Source organism: Eubalaena glacialis, chromosome 11 (assembly GCF_028564815.1).
Source record: "Eubalaena glacialis isolate mEubGla1 chromosome 11, mEubGla1.1.hap2.+ XY, whole genome shotgun sequence".
In the NCBI taxonomy this organism is placed as follows: Eukaryota; Metazoa; Chordata; class Mammalia; order Artiodactyla; family Balaenidae; genus Eubalaena; species Eubalaena glacialis.
In genome coordinates this window covers 45480665-45489461 of record NC_083726.1, presented here as the reverse complement: position 1 = coordinate 45489461, position 8797 = coordinate 45480665, and positions in this window count along the sequence as shown.

Below are 8797 nucleotides of genomic sequence, written 5' to 3'. Positions count from 1 at the left end.
TTCAATTTATTAATATGGTGTATCACACTGATTGATTTGTGTTATTGAAGAATCCTTGCATTCCTGGCATAAACCCCACTTGATCATGGTGTATGATACTTTTAAGGTGCTGTTGGATTCTGCTTGCTAGTATTTTGTTGAGGATTTTTGCATCTATGTTCATCAGTGATATTGGTCTGTAGTTTTCTTTTTTTGTGACATCTTCGTCTGGTTTTGGTATCAGGGTGATGGTGGCCTCGTAGAATGAGTTTGGGAGTGTTCCTCCCTCTGCTATATTTTGGAAGAGTTTGAGAAGGATAGGTGTTAGCTCTTCTCTAAATGTTTGATAGAATTCGCCTGTGAAGCCATCTGGTCCTGGGCTTTTGTTTGTTGGAAGATTTTTAATCACAGTTTCAATTTCAGTGCTTGTGATTGGTGTGTTTATATTTTCTATTTCTTCCTGGTTCAGTCTCAGAAGGTTGCGGTTTTCTAAGAATTTGTCCATTTCTTTCAGGTTGTCCATTTTATTGGCATATAGTTGCTTGTAGTAATCCCTCATGATTCTTTGTATTTCTGCAGGGCCAGTTATTACTTCTCTTTTTTCATTTCTAATTCTGTTGATTTGAGTCTTCTCCCTTTTTTTCTTGAGGAGTCTGGCTAGTGGTTTATCAATTTTGTTTATCTTCTCAAAGATCCAGCTTTTAGTTTTATTGGTCTTTGCGTTTGTTTCCTTCATTTCTTTTTCATGTATTTCTGATCTGATCTTTATGATTCCTTTCCTTCTGTTAACTTTGGTTTTTTGTTTTGTTTTGTTTTACTTTCTCTCCTTGCTTTAGGTGTAAGGTTAGGTTGTTTATTTTAGATTTTTCTTGTTTCTTGAGGTAGGATTGTATTGCTATAAATTTCCCTCTTAGCAATGCTTTTGCTGCATCCCATAGGTTTTGGGTCATCGTGTTTTCATTGACCATTTTTGCTAGGTATTTTTTGATTTCCTCTTTGATTTCTTCAGTGACCTCTTGGTTATTTAGTAGCATACTGTTTAGCCTCCATGTATTTTTACTTTTTACAGTTTTTTTCCTGTAATTGATATCTAGTCTCATAGCATTGTGGTCAGAAAACGTACTTGATACGATTTCAATTTTCTTAAGTTTACCAAGGCTTGATTTGTGACCCACGATATGATCTATCCTGTAGAATGTTCCATGAGCACTTGAGAAGAAAGTGTATTCTGGTTTTTTGGATGGAATGTCCTATAAATATCAATTAAGTCCATCGTGTTTAATGTGTCATTTAAAGCTTGTGTTTCCTTATTTATTTTCATTTTCGATGATCTGTCCATTGGTGAAAGTGGGGTGTTAAAGTTCCCTACTATTATTGTGTTACTGTCGATTTCCCCTTTTATGGTTGTTAGCATTTGCCTTGTATATTAAGGTGCTCCTATGTTGGGTGCATAAATATTTACAATCATTATATCTTCTTATTGGATTGATCCCTTGATCATTATGTAGTAGCCTTTTTTGTCTCTTGTAATCATCTTTATTTTAAAGTCTATTTTGTCTGATAATGAGAATTGTTACTCCAGCTTTCTTTTGATTTCCATTTGCATGGAATATCTTTTTACATCCCCTCACTTTCAGTCTGTATTGTCACTAGGTTTGAAGTGGGTCCCTTGTAGACAGCATATATATGGGTCTTGTTTTTGTATCCAATCAGCCAGTGTATGTCTTCTGGTTGGAGCATTTAATCCATTTACATTTAAGGTAATTATCAATATGTATGTTCCTATTACCATTTTCTTAATTGTTTTGGGTTTATTTTTGTAGGTCTTTTCCTGCTCTTGTGTTTCCTGCTTAGAGAAGTTCTTTTAGCTTTTGTTGTAAAGCTGGTTTAGTGGTGCTGAATTCTCTTAACTTTTGATTGTCTCTAAAGGTTTTAATTTTTCCATCGAATCTGAATGAGATCCTTGTTGGGTAGAGGAATCTTGGTTGTAGGTTTTTCCCTTTCATCATTTTAAATATGTCCTGCCACTCCCTTCCGGCTTGCAGAGCTTCCACTGAAAGATCAGTTGTTCACCTTATGGGCAACCCTTCTGTGTTATTTGTTGCTTTTCCCTTGCTGCTTTTAATATTTTTTCTTTGTATTTAATTTTTGATAGTTTGATTAATATGTGTCTTGGCATGTTTCTCCTTGGATTTATCCTGTGTGGACTCTCTGTGCTTCCTGGACTTGATTGACCATTTCCTTTCCCATATTAGAGAAGTTTTCAACCATAATGTCTTCAAATACTTTCTCCGTCCCTTTCTTTTTCTCTTCTTCTTCTAGTACCCCTATAATTCGAATGTTGGTGCGTTTAATGTTGTACCAAAGTTCTCTGAGACTGTCCTCAATTCTTTTCATTCTTTTTTCTTTATTCTCCTCTGTGGTAGTTATTTCCACTATTTTATCTTCCAGATCACTTATCTGTTCTTCTGTCTCAGTTATTCTGTTATTGATTCCTTCTAGAGAATTTTTAATTTCATTGATTGTGTTGTTCATCATTGTTTGCTCTTTAGTTCTTCTAGGTCCTTGTTAAACGTTTCTTGTATGTTCTCTATTCTATTTCCAAGATTTTGGATCATCTTTACTATCATTACTCTAAATTCTTTTTCAGGTAGACTGCCTATATCCTCTTCATTTGTTTGGTCTGGTGGGTTTTTACCTTGCTCCTTCATCTGCTGCACATTTCTCTGTCTTCTCATTTTGCTTAACTTACTATGTTTGGGGTCTCCTTTTCGCAGGCTGCAGGTTCGTAGTTCCAGTTGTTTTGGTGTCTGCCCCCAGTAGGTAATGTTGGTTCAGTGGGTTGTGTAGGCTTCCTGGTGGAGGGCACTCGTTTCTGTGTTCTGGTGGAGAGGCTGGATCTTGTCTTTCTGGTGGGCAGGACTGCATCCGGTGGTGTGTTTTGGGGTGTCTGTGAACTTATTATGATTTTAGGCAGCCTCTATGCTAATGGGTGGCATTGTGTTCCTGTCTTGCTAGTTGTTTGACATAGGGTGTCTAGCATTGGAGCTTGCTGGTCGTTGAGAGGAGCTGGGTCTTAGCATTGAGACGGAGATCTCTGGGAGAGCTCTTGCTGATTGATATTACGTGGGGCCGGGAGGTCTCTGGTGGACCAATGTCCTGAACTCAGCTCTCCCACCTCAGAGGCTTAGGCCTGACACCCAGCTGGAGCAACCAGACCCTGTCAGCCACAAGGCTCCTTTTGCTAGAGGATCCACATTTCATCTGTTTTGTGCAGCAACACCGCCTGCACACCCACCAAGCACTGGTTGGATGCTGAGTCATACCCCACAGGCTGACTCTCCAGGTCCTGCTATTTTTATAGTTATTTCTCTGACCCTATCAGTACTTAAAATTTGGCTGCAAATTATAATGGAGCTATATCTTATCCACAGTATTATAACTCTTGGATCATCAGTGCAACTTGTAAAAACATAGAGTTTCCTCCTACATATTTTGTCTCACATGGTACTATTTCTGGTACTAATAAGTAAAGTAATAGTATTAGTCAAGTTGGGCAACTAAATAAGCAAAATTAGTATAATGAACTCAACAATGAATACTTAAAATTAACTTTTGTGATGACAAAGTGGCCAAAATATGTTAACAAGTCAGATTAGAGATTATAGATTTACTAAATCTTATAGAAATTGTTTTGGGGCACATAGCCAAACTTTATAGTAGAGAGAGAGAGATGATAGGTAGATAGATAGATAGATAGATAGATAGATAGATAGACAGATAGAGATACTTTTGAAATAACCTGTGTTTTATTTACTTGTCTTTGTAAACACAGTTACTGCGTCCTTGAGTATGACTTCTGTTTTCCAGATTCCCATTCAAAACTCCAATCTTGATATCCTAGTTCATGCTGCCTTACTCTGCACCATATCACAAACCATCAAGGGAAAAAAAAAAAAAATGAAACTCTTCCCTATTTTAGTAAAATAGATACTCATCTACTTAGATTAAATTATCATATTTAATTCTGCCTAAGCATTAGAGGATGGAGATGACGTTTTATGGTATTTTCAAAATGATATTTGCAAATAGAAAAGTGTTAAGCAATGTATGGTGTATGTCAATATTCACAACTCAAACACTAGAACTTACCTTCTTAAATAGGCAGTTATAGCCTTAAATATTAAAATATTATGGAGAATGTACTCGAGAAAGGAAGTGATCAGATGTTCTCTTGACATATTTAGACAGGACAATACTACTGGAAAGAGAAGTAAGAGGTATTATATATGAAACATTAATTTAGCATACTATTTCATAATTGTATTTTTTTAAAACTTACTTGACTCTAGGGCACTCTGAGAACAGCAGCTAATTTATTCTGTATTTATTTAAGTCCTAGACGTCTAATCTCCCATCCTGGCACACATACAGAAGAGAAACAGCACCTAAAAATGATACGCAGATAGTACTGAGAGCATTTTGGAGTAGAACCAGGGCAGAATAGAAAGCATAAATCCTCAAGTGCTTTGGATTTGTAAAAACAATGTGCAGTTCAAGAAGATTGCAGAATGCCACTTTTTCTTCATGCTCCATAATTGTTAGCCACATATACTTCTATCATATATATATGCACCTATACTGTATATACATATATATACACATATGATTATATGATAGCATTCTACCACTCCCATTTTTGTTTTTCTAATTAAACCTCCAATGAATAGGCAAGTAAAGTAAGTATCCAAAAAAAAAATTGTAAATGGAATAAAAATAAAGCATTGTACGTCCTTTTACTCCTTATTTATGGTGAGAATGGACTTGCAAATTTAAATATTTTTGAAGAATGTTGTATCCGTAAATGGAACTCTGTGCAAATTGTGAAACTCTGTATATATCTGTGATAGGCAGAATAATGGCCTCTCAAACATATTCAAATCCCAATTCCAGAACATAAACTTATGTTATGTTGAATGGCAAAGAGGAATCTAGATTGGAGATGGAATTAAGTTTGCTAATCAACTGATTATAAAATAGGAAGATTATCCTGTAACCACAAGAGTTCCTAAAATGGAAGACTGAAGCAGAAGTTAAGTCAGAGTGATGTCGTGTGAGAACTTGACCGGAGATTGCTAAATTTGAAGATGGAGAAAGGGGCCATGAGTCAAGAAACACAAGAGGGCTCTAGTAGCTAGAAAACTCAAGGAAACAGATTCTTCCCTCAGGTCTCTGGAAAGAGTGCAGCCCTTCAGGACACCTTGATCTTAGCCTGCTAAGACCCTTGTTGACTTCTGCCCTGCAGAACTTAAAAATTATCAATTTGTGTTATGTTAAGACACTAAGTTTTTGGTGATTTGTTACAGCAGTGGTATAAAACTAGCATCATATCTTTGTTTAATAAATGTATTGCCACTAAATTAAACTTCAGGGGGTAGTTTACTTAAAATGTTTTTATAACTCTTTGAAATTTTAGTTGACTGATTATATTGAAGTTTTGCCTTACAAAACATGGGCCCTTTTTATAAGCCCTTTGGTACTATGACCTCTTTCCTATGTTGTAAATTTCTCTCTCAGAATTTGATTTGTGTGTAGGGAAATATATATTTCATATAGGTGTTTAGAATTTTTTTTTTACTTTATTTAGACTATTGTAAAAAAGTTTTTGAAAATTTTCATTTTCACAACAAATCCTGGAGCCTATAGTTCCACAGGATTGATTCCATATTTCTCCCTGTTCAGTGACAAATTTATAACATGCTTTCAATAGTAAATTTTGCAGCATGCTGCAGTGGGCTATATGGTACCTCTTACTACATCTATTAATTTCCAAGAGTATTTTTCTTTGGCCATAATTTATACAAGACTCTGTATTATTTATCACCAAATCTCTATCGATCAGCTAGTTTAGGAATGTTTATTGCTAAGTTTATTTGAATGAGAGAAACAGGCTGAAAGGTCTTTGGGTATTAATGTTAAGCTTGTGTGAGGATACATTATCACCCTCAGATAAAGCTGACATTTGGTGGTTGACTTGCATATATTGTTGGCAAGTGCAATGGGATACTGTGGTCCCAATGGTTGCTCAATAAATGAACTTGCTAAGATGTATGTAAGTATGTGTGTGTGTGTATGTGTATATATATATATATATATATAATTTCATATATATATATGAAATAAACCTACTAGGATTAAAGCAATGTGTGCTTAAAACACATCCTTCCCACTCCTTTTTCAAAGTTAGCTGAAGTGATTCTTCCAAAAATTCACAAGAATTCATTTACTCCACTGAGCACACATTTCCTTTAAATAATCATTAATGAATGCTGGTAAGAATCAGTTACACTGGGATGAAATATTAATCTGGAAATTATCTACAACTGCAAACTGAAAACTCATCTTTAATTATATAAAGGGAGAATTTTAGAAAGGAAAAGAAAATGACTCAATAGCAAGGAAATGTATGAAGGAAACCATTTCCCAGTATGAACTGTATGGTACTGAACTGTAAATTTACTCTAAGCCTAACTGTGCCCCGCCATTATTTTACCTTTATGGATATGTAGGTAATTAGTTTAGAGTATGTATTTGAAAAGGTTGTGAGGTTGTAACTTTTCACTGAGTGAGACATTATGAAAGAGATCAGATAATAGAGTACTCTGGGTCTGTAAACCAGAAATTAATCCAGTGTGAAAGAATAGCCACCAAAGGCAAAGTTCTTCTCTACTTACAGTTAACTATTTATTAGGCTTATCACCTACATTCTTAAGCTACCATCCTTCAGGAGCAAAAATAAGCCAAGTTGTGTTTACTTTTACATTACATTTTTATCTCTCAAGTCTTTCACTTGACATTAGAAAGACATGTTCCAGTCAAGTTGTTCATATGGAAGTACTTTTAAGCAGATATAAACATGACACACCTATTAACCTTTATACTTAGGAAGTGGAAATAGTTGTTAGTTTGCTAACTGTTAACCCCCTCTCCCAAATCTGGGACCTAGTCATTTTGACTTACAAATCATCAGGTTCAATCCCATTAATTGAGATCTTTTGGAATATACTCACTCCTTATAGGGACCCAGCAAATTATTTTTAAATATATCAATGCATTTTCCAGGGTCTTTGAAAACAATGTGTTATGCCTTTGTCAAAATCACCATCTGCTCAAGAATTTTTATAAATAAAAGTCTTCTTTTGTCCTGTGTAGGAATAGTTGAGACCAGTTAGTTTTCTCTCTTCTTTCCACCATTCTTTAAGTAAATGATGTAAGATCTTCTTATTACAGTAAATGAATAAGTATCACAGTTTAAATACAGTTTAAATATAATACACATAAAATAAAGTTGGCAGAGTATTTTAAGGGACATCTACTTAAAATATAGACTGTTCATTTTATTTATAGAACTTACAGCAAGATTTATAAAAGGGCCATATTAATGACTCCCTAAATATATTACCTAATAGTTTTGTTAATGAAGAGTAATGATAATAGAATTCTATTAGATAGTATAGAGTTCATACTTACCCTAAAACTTTCAGAAAATATATTTGTTTTGATTTTGAATATTAAAGATGTCTTTTTGTGTTAATAGCTTCATTTCAGGTTAAAGGTATATTGTTACTATAAATGTTGGAGCTAAAACCCATCTTTTCAACACTGAGCTACAGAATAGAAAGATGTTTAAAATGCATACTTCTATTTTTATCAGTGTATATTGCATTACACCCAGGAGCTTAAGGCACACTTTTTTCAACTCTGGCTGTCAAACACTAATCCTGACAATATCCTTGTAATTTGCTATGTTGTTTAATTAAAATGACAATTAAGTCTTATTCATTGCTCCTAACACTAGGGAAAAATGAAAACAAGCCAAAACACCTCCAATTCTTCAAATAAATGTGAGCTCTTATGTTGGCTATGATTATTAGTCCAATGAATTCCTTTTACAGTAATCTGCCTTCAACTCCTTCTCATAGGGTTGTAGATATGATAATAATACTTTATATAGCACATTGTGGTTTTCATGCCACTATTAAACACACTTTATTGTAGCCTTTCAATAATCACACAAAATGCACTTGCTAATAATTTCTACAGTATCACCCAATAAACATTTGAAGAAACTGATGATGCAGTGAGAGTACATGATACCCTACATGAAAGGAAACTTTTTTGGCAAGTGGCAAAATAAGAATTACAGCCAGGTTCTCTTGCTGCAACTTATCCTAATATTATTCCACTAAACTGCCCTTACTTAAATGAGAGGGAAAAAAAAATCTCTTTTTTTTAGTAAGCCTTCTGGAAGGGGATGACATTGGAAAAAATGTTACTGTAACTTCAGTCAAGCTGAAGGGAATTTCAGGGCATCTTGGTCAGACCTGAGATATTGGACTTGCACAAATGAAAAGGCTGTGTAATAAACAAATGACTAAGTGTAAGCAATTATTAACTAGTTATCTGGCATTGAGCAAATGCTCAAACATAAGATCTTCAATTTTCTTACCTATAAAATTGAAGTATTGTTGCAACAATCCTACCTCATGTGAAATTCTATGGATCAAAAGCAGAGCTAATTGAGTCTCAGGTATTACTTTCATCTGGAAAATCAGATATTTTGTCAATAATATCAACAATACTTAATGACTGGTCATTGAGTGCTTAGTACATGCCAGGCAGAATGCTAAAGCCTATGCATTCATTTAGCTATTACAGATTCATAAATGAGGTCACATTATTATCTGCACATTATGTGTGAAGAAAATAAGACTATGAGTTTAGGTAACTGAACACAGATTACTCAGCTGCAGGTCAT